Here is a 12,282-nt window from a genome sequence, read left to right on the forward strand (position 1 = left end):
GGCCCTCTAGCTGTTTGGGGACTACAATTCCCATCTTCCCTGACCACTGGTCCTGGGAGCTAGGGATCATGGGAGTCAAACGTGGCACTCTCGCTGTTTGGGGACTACAATTCCCATCTTCCCTGACCACTGCTCCTGGGAGCTTATGAGTGATGGGAGTCAAATGTGGCCCTCTAGCTGTTTGGGGACTACAATTCCCATCATCCCTGACCACTGCTCCTGGGAGCTAGGAATGATTCGAGTCAAACGTGGCCCTCCAGCAGTTTGGGGACTACAATTACCATCATCCCTGACCACTGGTCCTATGAGCTAGGGATGATGGGAGTCAAACGTGGCCCTCCAGCGGTTTGGGGACTACAATTACCATCATCCCTGACCACTGGTCCTATGAGCTAGGGATGATGGGAGTCAAACATGGCCCTCCAGCAGTTTGGGGACTACAATTACCATCATCCCTGACCACTGGTCCTATGAGCTAGGGATGATGGGAGTCAAACATGGCCCTCCAGCGGTTTGGGGACTACAATTACCATCATCCCTGACCACTGGTCCTATGAGCTAGGGATGATGGGAGTCAAACATGGCCCTCCAGCAGTTTGAGGACTACAACTCCCATCTTCCCTGACCACTGGACCTATGAGCTAGGGATGATGGGAATCAAACGTGGCCTTCCGGCTGTTTGGGGACTACAATTCCCACCATCCCTGACCACTGCTCCTGGGAGCTAGGGATGATGGGAGTCAAACGTGGCCTTCCGGCTGTTTGGGGACTACAATTCCCATCATCCCTGACCACTGCTCCTGGGAGCTAGGGATGAGGGGAGTCAAACACGGCCTTCCAGCTTTTTGGGGACTACAATTCCCATCTTCCCTGACCGCTGCTCCTGGGAGCTAGGGATGATGGGAGTCAAACGTGGCCTTCCGGCTGTTTGGAGACTACAATTCCCATTTTCCCTGACCACTGCTCCTGGGAGCTAGGGATGATGGGAGTCAAACATGGCCCTCCAGCTGTTTGGGGACTACAATTCCCATCATCCCTGACCACTGCTCCTGGGGGCTGGGGATGATGGGAGTCAAACGTGGACTTCCGGCTGTTTGGGGACTACATTTCCCATCATCTGTGACCACTGGTTCTACGAGGAAGGGATGATGGGAATCAAACGTGGCCTTCCGGCTGTTTGGGGACTACAATTCCAATCATCCCTGACCACTGGTCCTACGAGTTAGGGATGATGGGAGTCAAACATGGCTTTCCTGCTGTTTCGGGACTACAATTCCCATTTTCCCTGACCACTGCTCCTGGGAGATAGGGATGATGGGAGTCAAACGTGGACTTCCGGCTGTTTGGGGACTACAATTCCCATCTTCCCTGACCACTGGTCCTACAAGCTAGGGATGATGGGAGTCAAACGTGGCCCTCTAGCTGTTTGGGGACTACAATTCCCATCTTCCCTGACCGCTTGTCCTGGGAGCTAGGGATGATGGGAGTCAAACATGGCCCTCTAGATGTTTGGGGACTACAATTCCCATCATCCCTGACCACTGTTCCTGGGAGTTAGGAATGAATGATGGGAGTCAAACGTGGCCCTCTAGCTGTTTGGGGACTACAATTCCCATCTTCCCTGACCACTGGTCCTGGGAGTTAGGAATGAATGATGGGAGTCAAACGTGGCCCTCTAGATGTTTGGGGACTACAATTCCCATCATCCCTGACCACTGTTCCTGGGAGTTAGGAATGAATGATGGGAGTCAAACGTGGCCCTCTAGCTGTTTGGGGACTACAATTCCCATCTTCCCTGACCACTGGTCCTACGAGCTAGGGATGATGGGAGTCAAACATGGCCTTCTGACTGTTTCGGGACTACAATTCCCAGCTTCCTTAACCACTACTCAAAGGAGCTAGGGATGATGGGAGTCAAATGTGGCCCTCTAGCTGCTTTGGAGACTACAATTCCCATCTTCCCTGACCACTGCTCCTGGGAGCTAGGGATCATGGGAGTCAAACGTGGCCCTCTAGCTGTTTGGGGACTACAATTCCCATCTTCCCTGACCATTGGTCCTACGAGCTAGGGATGATGGGAGTCAAACGTGGTCTTCCGGCTGTTTGGGGACTACAATTCCCATCTTCCCTGACCACTGGTCCTACAAGCTAGGAATGAATGATGGGAGTCAAACGTGGCCTTCCGGCTGTTTGGGGACTACAATTCCCCTCTTTCTTAACCACTGCTCCTGTGAGCTAGGAATTAATGATGGGAGTCAAATGTGGCCCTCTAGCTGTTTGGGGACTACAATTACCATCATCCCTGACCACTGCTCCTGGGAGCTAGGAATGATTCGAGTCAAACGTGGCCCTCCAGCAGTTTGGGGACTAGAATTACCATCATCCCTGACCACTGGTCCTATGAGCTAGGGATGATGGGAGTCAAACGTGGCCCTCCAGCGGTTTGGGGACTACAATTACCATCATCCCTGACCACTGGTCCTATGAGTTAGGGATGATGGGAGTCAAACATGGCCCTTCAGCAGTTTGAGGACTACAATTCCCATCTTCCCTGACCACTGCTCCTGGGAGCTAGGGATGATTGGAGTCAAACGTGGACTTCCGGCTGTTTGGGGACTACATTTCCCATCATCTCTGACCATTGGTTCTACGAGGAAGGGATGATGGGAATCAAACGTGGCCTTCCGGCTGTTTGGGGACTACAATTCCCATCATCCCTGACCACTGCTCCTAGGAGCTAGAGATGATGGGAGTCAAACGTGGCCTTCCGGCTGTTTGGGGACTACAATTCCCATCATCCCTGACCGCTGCTCCTGGGAGCTAGGGATGATGGGAGTCAGATGTGGCCCTCTAGCTGTTTGGGGACTACAATTCCCATCATCCCTGACCGCTGCTCCTGGGAGCTAGGGATGAGGGGAGTCAAACACGGCCTTCCAGCTTTTTGGGGACTACAATTCCCATCTTCCCTGACCGCTGCTCCTGGGAGCTAGGGATGATGGGAGTCAAATGTGGCCTTCCGGCTGTTTGGAGACTACAATTCCCATTTTCCCTGACCACTGCTCCTGGGAGCTAGGGATGATGGGAGTCAAACATGGCCCTCCAGCTGTTTGGGGACTACAATTCCCATCATCCCTGACCGCTGGTCCTGGGAGCTAGGGATGATGGGAGTCAAACGTGGCTCTCTAGATGTTTGGGGACTACAATTCCCATCTTCCCTGACCACTGCTCCTGGGAGCTAGGGATGATGGGAGTCAAATGTGGCCCTCTAGCTGTTTGGGGACTACAATTCCCATCTTCCCTGACCACTGGTCCTACGAGCTAGGGATGATGGGAGTCAAACGCGGCCCTCTAGCTGTTTGGGGACTACAATTCCCATCTTCCGTGACCACTGATCCTTCGAGCTAGGGATGATGGGAGTCAAATATGGCCCTCTAGATGTTTGGGGACTACAATTCCCATCATCCCTGACCACTGCTCCTGGGAGTTATGAATGAATGATGGGAGTAAACGTGGCCTTCCGGCTGTTTGGGGACTACAATTCCCATCTTCCCTGACCACTGGTCCTGGGAGCTAGGGATGATGGGAGTCAGATGTGGCCCTCTCGCTGTTTGGGGACTACAATTCCCATCATCCCTGACCACTGGTCCTGGGAGTTAGGAATGAATGATGGGAGTCAAACGTGGCCCTCTAGCTGTTTGGGGACTACAATTCCCATCTTCCCTGACCACTGGTCCTACGAGCTAGGGATGATGGGAGTCAAACATGGCCTTCTGACTGTTTGGGGACTACAATTCCCAGCTTCCTTAACCACTACTCAAAGGAGCTAGGGATGATGGGAGTCAAATGTGGCCCTCTAGCTGCTTTGGAGACTACAATTCCCATCATCCCTAACCATTGCTCCTGTGAGCTAGGAATTAATGATGGGAGTCAAACGTGGCCTTCCTGTTGTTTGGGGACTACAATTCCCATCTTCCCTGACCACTGCTCCTGGGAGCTAGGAATGATTCGAGTCAAAGGTGGCCCTCCAGCAGTTTGGGGACTACAATTACCATCATCCCTGACCACTGGTCCTATGAGCTAGGGATGATGGGAGTCAAACGTGGCCCTCCAGCGGTTTGGGGACTACAATTACCATCATCCCTGACCACTGGTCCTATGAGCTAGGGATGATGGGAGTCAAACATGGCCCTCCAGCAGTTTGGGGACTACAATTACCATCATCCCTGACCACTGGTCCTATGAGCTAAGGATGATGGGAGTCAAACATGGCCCTACAGCTGTTTGGGGACTACAATTACCATCATCCCTGACCACTGGTCCTATGAGCTAGGGATGATGGGAGTCAAACATGGCCCTCCAGAAGTTTGGGGACTACAACTCCCATCTTCCCTGACCACTGGTCCTGGGAACTACGGATGATGGGAGTCAAACATGGCCTTCCTGCTGTTTCGGGATTACAATTCCCATCTGCCCTGACCACTGCTCCTGGGAGCTAGGGATGATGGGAGTCAAACGTTGACTTCCGGCTGTTTGGGGACTACATTTCCCATCATCTCTGACCACTGGTTCTACGAGGAAGGGATGATGGGAATCAAAAGTGGCCTTCCGGCTGTTTGGGGACTACAATTCCCATCTTCCCTGACCACTGCTCCTGTGAGCTAGGGATCATGGAAGTCAAATGTGGCCCTCTCGCTGTTTGGGGATTACAATTCCCATCATTCCTGACCACTGGTCCTGGGAGCTAGGGATGATGGGAGTCAAACGTGGCCTTCCGGCTGTTTGGGGACTACAATTCCCATCTTCCCTGACCACTGCTCCTCGGAGCTAGGAATGAATGATGGGAGTCAAACGTGGCCTTCCGGCTGTTTGGGGACTACAATTCCCATCTTCCTTAACCACTGCTCCTGTGAGCTAGGAATTAATGATGGGAGTCAAACATGGCCCTCTAGCTGTTTGGGGACTACAATTCCCATCTTCCCTGAGACTGCTCCTGGGAGCTAGGAATGATTCGAGTCAAACGTGGCCCTCCAGCAGTTTGGGGACTACAATTACCATCATCCCTGACCACTGGTCCTATGAGCTAGGGATGATGGGAGTCAAACATGGCCCTCCAGCAGTTTGGGGACTACAACTCCCATCTTCCCTGACCACTGGTCCTGGGAGCTACGGATGATGGGAGTCAAACATGGCCTTCCTGCTGTTTCGGGACTACAATTCCCATTTTCCCTGACCACTGCTCCTGGGAGCTAGGGATGATGGGAGTCAAACGTGGACTTCCGGCTGTTTGGGGACTACATTTCCCACCATCTCTGACCACTGGTTCTACGAGGAACGGATGATGGGAATCAAACGTGGCCTTCCGGATGTTTGGGGACTACAATTCCCATCATCCCTGACCACTGCTCCTAGGAGCTAGGGATGATGGGAGTCAAACGTGGCCTTCCGGCTGTTTGGGGACTACAATTCCCATCTTCCCTGACCACTGCTCCTGGGAGCTAGGGGTGATGGGAGTCAAATGTGGCCCTCTAGCTGTTTGGGGACTACAATTCCCATCTTCCCTGACCGCTGGTCCTGGGAGCTAGGGATGATGGGAGTCAAACATGGTACTCTAGTTTGGGGACTACAATTCCCATCTTCCCTGACCACTGATCCTACGAGCTAGGGATGATGGGAGTCAAATATGGCCCTCTAGATGTTTGGGGACTACAATTCCCATCATCCCTAACCACTGCTCCTGGGAGTTATGAATGAATGATGGGAGTCAAACGTGGCCTTCTGACTGTTTGGGGACTACAATTCCCAGCTTCCCTAACCACTGCTCCTAGGAGCTAGGGATGATGGGAGTCAAACGTGGCCCTCTAGCTGTTTGGGGACTACAATTCCCATCTTCCCTGACCACTGGTCCTGGGAGTTAGGGATGAAGGATGGGAGTCAAACGTGGCCTTCCGGCTGTTTGGGGATTACAATTCCCATCATTCCTGACCACTGCTCCTGGGAGCTAGGGATGATGGGAGTCAAACATGGCCTTCTGACTGTTTGGGGACTACAATTCCCATCTTCCCTGACCGCTGGTCCTGGGAGTTAGGGATGATGGGAGTCAAACGTGGCCCTCCAGCTGTTTGGGGACTACAATTCCCATCTTCCCTGACCACTGGTCCTGGGAGTTAGGGATGAAGGATGGGAGTCAAACGTGGCCTTCCGGCTGTTTGGGGATTACAATTCCCATCATTCCTGACCACTGCTCCTGGGAGCTAGGGATGATGGGAGTCAAACATGGCCTTCTGACTGTTTGGGGACTACAATTCCCATCTTCCCTGACCGCTGGTCCTGGGAGTTAGGGATGATGGGAGTCAAACGTGGCCCTCCAGCTGTTTGGGGACTACAATTCCCATCTTCCCTGACCACTGGTCCTGGGAGTTAGGGATGAAGGATGGGAGTCAAACGTGGCCTTCCGGCTGTTTGGGGATTACAATTCCCATCATTCCTGACCACTGCTCCTGGGAGCTAGGGATGATGGGAGTCAAACGTGGCCCTCTAGCTGTTTGGGGACTACAATTCCCATCTTCCTTAACCACTGCTTTGCAGATAAAATCGCTCAGATTCGGGAAGAAGTAGACTCCACCGTGGGAGCAGGGCCGGGGCGGGAGAGTGCTAGAGTTCTGTCTAGTCAAGTTGAGTGGGATCAATTCCAATCTGTTACCTCCGAGGATGTGGACAGGCTGCTTGGACGAGTGAAACCAACCACCTGTCTCCTGGATCCTTGCCCATCCTGGCTTATAAAAGCAAGCCGGGAAGGACTGGGCGATGGGCTTCGTGGGGTGGTGAATGCTTCCCTCCGTGAGGGAGCCTTCCCAGACCCGCTGAAAGAGGCGGTTATTAAACCGCTTCTTAAAAAACCATCTTTAGATGCGGCCACGATGGCCAACTATTGCCCAGTCTCAAATCTTCCATTCTTGGGCAAGGTGATTGAGCGAGTGGTTGCTGAACAACTCCAGGCACGCCTGGAAGAAGCGGACCATTTGGATCCCTTCCAATCGGGATTCAGGCCTCATCATGGGACTGAAACTGCCTTGGTCACACTGGTTGATGATCTCTGGCGGGCTAGGGACAAAGGTGAGAGCTGTTTCCTAGTTCTGCTGGATCTCTCAGCGGCGTTCGATACCATCGACCATAGCATCCTTCTGGACTGTCTGGAGGGGCTGGGAGCTGGGGGCACTGTCATACAGTGGTTCCGCTCCTTCCTCCTGGGCCGTGTTCAGAAAGTGGTGGGGGGGGATGAGTGTTCAGACCCCTGGGCTCTCACTTGTGGGGTGCCTCAGGGTTCTGTCCTCTCCCCCATGCTTTTCAACATCTACATGCAGCCGCTGGGAGAGATCATCAGGGGGTTTGGGCTGGGTATTCATCAGTATGCAGATGATACCCAGCTCTACCTTTCTTTCAAATCAAAACCAGTGAAGGCGGTGAAGGTCCTGTGTGAGTGTCTGGAGGCAGTTGGAGGATGGATGGCGGCAAACAGATTGAGATTGAATCCTGACAAGACAGAAGTACTGTTTCTGGGGGACAGGAGGCGGGCAGGTGTGGGGGATTCCCTGGTCCTGAATGGGGTAACCGTGCCCCTGAAGGACCAGGTGCGCAGCCTGGGAGTCATTTTGGACTCACAGCTGTCCATGGAGGCGCAGGTTAACTCTGTGTCCAGGGCAGCTGTGTACCAGCTCCATCTGGTACACAGGCTGAGACCCTATCTGCCTGCGGACTGCCTCGCCAGAGTGGTGCATGCTCTGGTTATCTCCCGCTTGGACTACTGCAATGCGCTCTACGTGGGGCTACCTTTGAAGGTGACTCGGAAACTACAACTAATCCAGAATGCAGCAGCCAGACTGGTGACTGGGAGCGGCCGTCGAGACCATATAACACCGGTCTTGAAAGACCTACATTGGCTCCCAGTACGTTTCCGAGCACAATTCAAAGTGTTGGTGCTGACCTTGAAAGCCCTAAACGGCTTCGGTCCAGTATATCTGAAGGAGCATCTCCACCCCCATTGTTCTACCCGGACACTGAGGTCCAGCACCAAGGGCCTTCTGGCGGTTCCCTCACTGCGAGAAGCCAAGTTACAGGGAACCAGGCAGAGGGCCTTCTCGGTAGTGGCGCCCTCCCTGTGGAACGCCCTCCCACCAGATGTCAAAGAGAACAACAACCACCAGACTTTTAGAAGACATCTGAAGGCAGCCCTGTTTAGGGAAGCTTTTAATGTTTGAGGTATCATAGTATTTTAATATTCTTTTGGAAGCCGCCCAGAGTGGCTCTGCATCAGTGCGCCCCCCCCCCCTGCGGGGCCTCAGGCTGCTATCCGCAGCGTGGGGAGCCTTGTGGGGAACTCCTGCAAGGCTCCCCACGCTGCGGATGTCTGCCTGGCGAGGGGGGGCGCTCTGCTTCAGGGCACCCCGCCCGCCGAGCGGTAGGCTGCTATCCGCAGCCTAGACACCCCTGCCGGACCTCCCGCAGAGCTGCCTAGGCTGCGGATGTGTTCCTGAAGCCCGGAGAGCGAGAGGGGTCGGTGCGCACTGACCCCTCTCGCTCTCCAAGCTTCAGCAAAAGCCTGCATTCGCCCCATAGGACGCACCCAGATTTCCCCTTCATTTTTGGAGGGGGAAAAGTGCGTCCTATAGGGTGAAAAATACGGTAAGTTATTTTTGAGTCCCTTTTTAATGCATGGTCTCCCCAGCAAGCTCTCTGCAGCGCTACCATACTGCAAATAGCCAACAAAAATATTTGAATAAAATACAAGATTAAACACGGATAATGGATGGATAAAAACTGATAATTAAAACAGATAAGAACTAAAAAACAAACCAAGACACACAGTTAAAACAACTGTAAGAGCATAAGAACTAAAAGACTTGCAGTTAAAACAATTGTAAGAGGCTGCAGAGTAGAAGCCTCTGAAATAGAGGACAACTCACAACATTAGAAACTGCTGTGCAAATATGGTTAAAACAGACATTTGAAAACAATGCAAAAGAATAAATTTAGAAACAATGTTGTAGTAAAGGGGCTCTGGCCACTCACCCCTCCCTCACCTGCCCTTACCCTCCACCTGGGTCAGGTTTCTGGAACGGAGGCCGGCAGCCACTTACTTTTTGACAAGACAAAACGCCACAGAAATGGTAATGCTGCCCCCACTCCCTCGTCTCAGGGCACCCGGAGGCACAGTCCAAGGGAGAAGACTATGCTCCTTTGTTACCGGTTGCCCCACTCTGCAAGCTGCTTCCACAAACCTGCAGGCAGAAATTCATCAGGTATAGCGTAACCAAGTACCGTATTTTTCGCTCTATAGGACGCACTTTTCCCCCTCCAAAAATGAAGGGGGGATGTGTGTGCGTCCTACGGAGCGAATGTAGGCTCCTTGGCTTCGCGGCAGCGCGCCTGAGGCCTCCAGCTTTGCTCAAGGGGCGCTGCGCCTTCTCCCTCTCTCCCTGTGAAGGAGAGGCACTGCGCAGAGAGAGAGAAGGGGCAGCACCTCTTCAGCGATGTGCCTGTCCTGGCTTCTGCCTTAGCCCTGCGCAGCCTCTTCGGGCAGGGGGAGCCTTCATCCCGCTGCCCTGAAGAGGCTTGGCGCGGCTATCCCAGAAGCCAGATCCCTCTTGCTGTTCTGGCTTCTGGGGTTCAGAATAATTTTTTCTTGTTTTCTGCTTCCCAAAACTAGGTGCGCCCCATGGTCCGGAGCGCCCTATGGTGCGAAAAATACAGTAGTCAGGCGTTGAACTTAGATTTTCCCTCAGATTGGCACATAAGACAAAAGAAAGTTTCTATTTAAAATTTTTATTTTAAAAAACACAAAGTTAACATGCTTAAAAAGCAGGCACATAAAATAAAATATAGACATTGTTTAGTATAGCTAACTGAGATACTCACTTCTAAGAACAAAACAGAGATAGGATAGTTTCAAAGTCCTTCAGTGGATCCGCATTACAAAGTCAGCAGGAATCTCCAGTACAAAGAGACACAGGGCAGCTGCCAGCAAGGTGGTACGCGAATGGCAGGTTGCAGAGCGCGCTTTCTCAGTCGTTCTTAGGATCTTTATTCACAAATCTCACGTGGAAACAGAACCCAGACCCAATCACAATTCTTGATTACATTCAAATTCACCAATGACCAGCTTATGGGCTAACAATTTTAACTTGTGACAGCTGAGCTCATTAAGTTCCCAGAACCGGGATCAAAGGGCTCACCCCTTTCCTCGGATGTTTCACAGATGCACATTCCCAGGTAATGAAAAGACTGATAACAACACTAGGTGGGTGTGAATAGCTGGAGCCCCAGGTGTCAAGCCCCCAAATCAAACTAGAGAACTTCCTTCCTAAGATAACAATTTACACATTTGGAGACTGTCGGTCTGCAGGGTTAAAGCAACAGACCTCTTTCCCATAACTCTTGTGGCTTTTTGATTACCCACAATACTCTGCTCCTTTCTTGACCAAAGTTTGAAATCCTTAACTTCACTACACCCTCCCCTCTAAGATGAAATTACAGGGGTAAGTCCCTAAATTCCATCAAAACAGTGTACAAACTGATGTAAACATTTCCAGCTTCAGTGGTTAAGCAGCCTTTTAAAGAAAAAATCACTAGCAGCACACTCAAACTGATCTTCCCAGAACTAGGGGTGTTGCACAAATAACTCATCCTGGGTCAGTACCGCAGGCACAGTAAAAAAGCTGTGAAATAACAAAAAACTTCCTAGCCGATGTTCTGGACAGGATAGACAAGGATAACACATCAAAAGTACCTTTAGCCTGTTTGTACCCTTCTAGGAAGTCTAAGTGCACAAAGGCTACCTGTGTTCAACTTCCAAAAGGAGTTAACAAAGAAAATTCAAGTTCCACATACATTTTCACAGTATTAGCATGATGTTCTCTAAAAGAATTAGGCACCTTTTGGTATTTCTCTTGATAAAGCACAGGACTTAGCTTGGCCTCAGATGTACTAAGGCCAGGCCAGTAAACGACTCGCTTAGGGGGGAGACTGGTAAGATTTAAAGTTACAGCCCAGTCTCCTTTCTCTCTCTCATTTTTTTAAAATAATTTTTATTAACAGGCCAATCACATCACATTATCCAAATCACATTAGTTCCAAATTATACAGCCGAATTTTAAATTTTTTGGGGGGTACCCATACATCAAGCTCCGGACGAGTCCAAACATCACTTATATTGCTGCATTAATTAAACAGTTCTATCCAGTTCAATCCAGATAGTCCTTTATTACTTTCTTCATCTTCTTGTTGTTATTGTATATTCCTTTCTTTGCGATCTCTGATAATTTTCACAAGCAGATTGGAAACAGAAATGCTCTGTGTGGGTTTTGTACTCTCCAAATATCATATCGCTCAGGGACAGCTGCTGTTCCTCGCTTCCATAAAAAAAAAATATTAATCTTCGGTCTGTCCTTTACTTTTCTCAGACTTGCCCAGTATATCAGGAGGCTCTGTCAGGTCAAAATTACATTCCAGCAATCCTTCTCATTCCAATGGTCCTGATTCTCCTCTCCCTGTCCTCCCAGTTTTGGAATGTTTGGAAGATTTAATAAAAATGTTATAGGGGAAATGGTGGCGGGTTGCTTCTCTTATCAGTCCCTTCTCTGGGTTTCTTCTCAGTCATCGGAAGCGCTTCCTGCATCCTCCCTTGGCCAGCTGGTGGCTATTTCCTCTCTGTGCGCGCTGGATCAGGACCCGAAGTGCGGGCACCGGGCAGCAGAGGCCCTCTGCCATCTTTTGCCCATTCTGCAGCGCAACGAAGGTAAGACTGGAAGAATGCATCCCAGCATGGGGTGGGGTGAGGAAGACCCGAACTAACCCTTTGGCTTTCCTTTGCAGAGACACTGCCACGAACGCCAAGGAAGCAAATGCTTCTCATCAGAGCTGAGAACGTCCTCAATTGCGCCGGAGGACCGTTTCCTGAACTGTTCGTGGATAATTGTCACACTCTTGCCACGGTAAGTCGCTGTCTCTCAAGCCACATGTTCTGGGTTCCGCAGAGGCAACACCTGGGCTTCTGCTCCCCAGCCCTGCCCTGTGGGCATCTCTGACCTTCCTCTCTCGCTTCAGGTCTTTGGCGCCTTTCTGCCTGAGGAGCAGCTCTTGGAGGCCATGTGCTTCCTGGCCAGAGACCTGGTTCTTGAGAGCAGCTTCAACCCCTTGGACATCTCCCACCTGCTGCACGAGTTCATCCAGCAGTTTGGCGGCAGGAAAGTGGAGGTAAGGCGTCTGCAAAGGTAGGCGAGAAGAAGA

General features: G+C 51.4%; 1 protein-coding gene across 2 annotated transcripts in view; it reads left to right on the plus strand.

The window, feature by feature from the left end:
- Nucleotides 1–12,282, plus strand: part of LOC309538094 (uncharacterized protein) — a 177,426-nt gene that overhangs the window by 164,403 nt on the left and 741 nt on the right. The gene's annotated exons all lie outside the window — the stretch shown is intronic.

This window comes from Podarcis vaucheri (genome assembly GCF_965113315.1).
Source record: "Podarcis vaucheri genome assembly, chromosome: 7".
NCBI lineage: Eukaryota > Metazoa > Chordata > Lepidosauria > Squamata > Lacertidae > Podarcis > Podarcis vaucheri.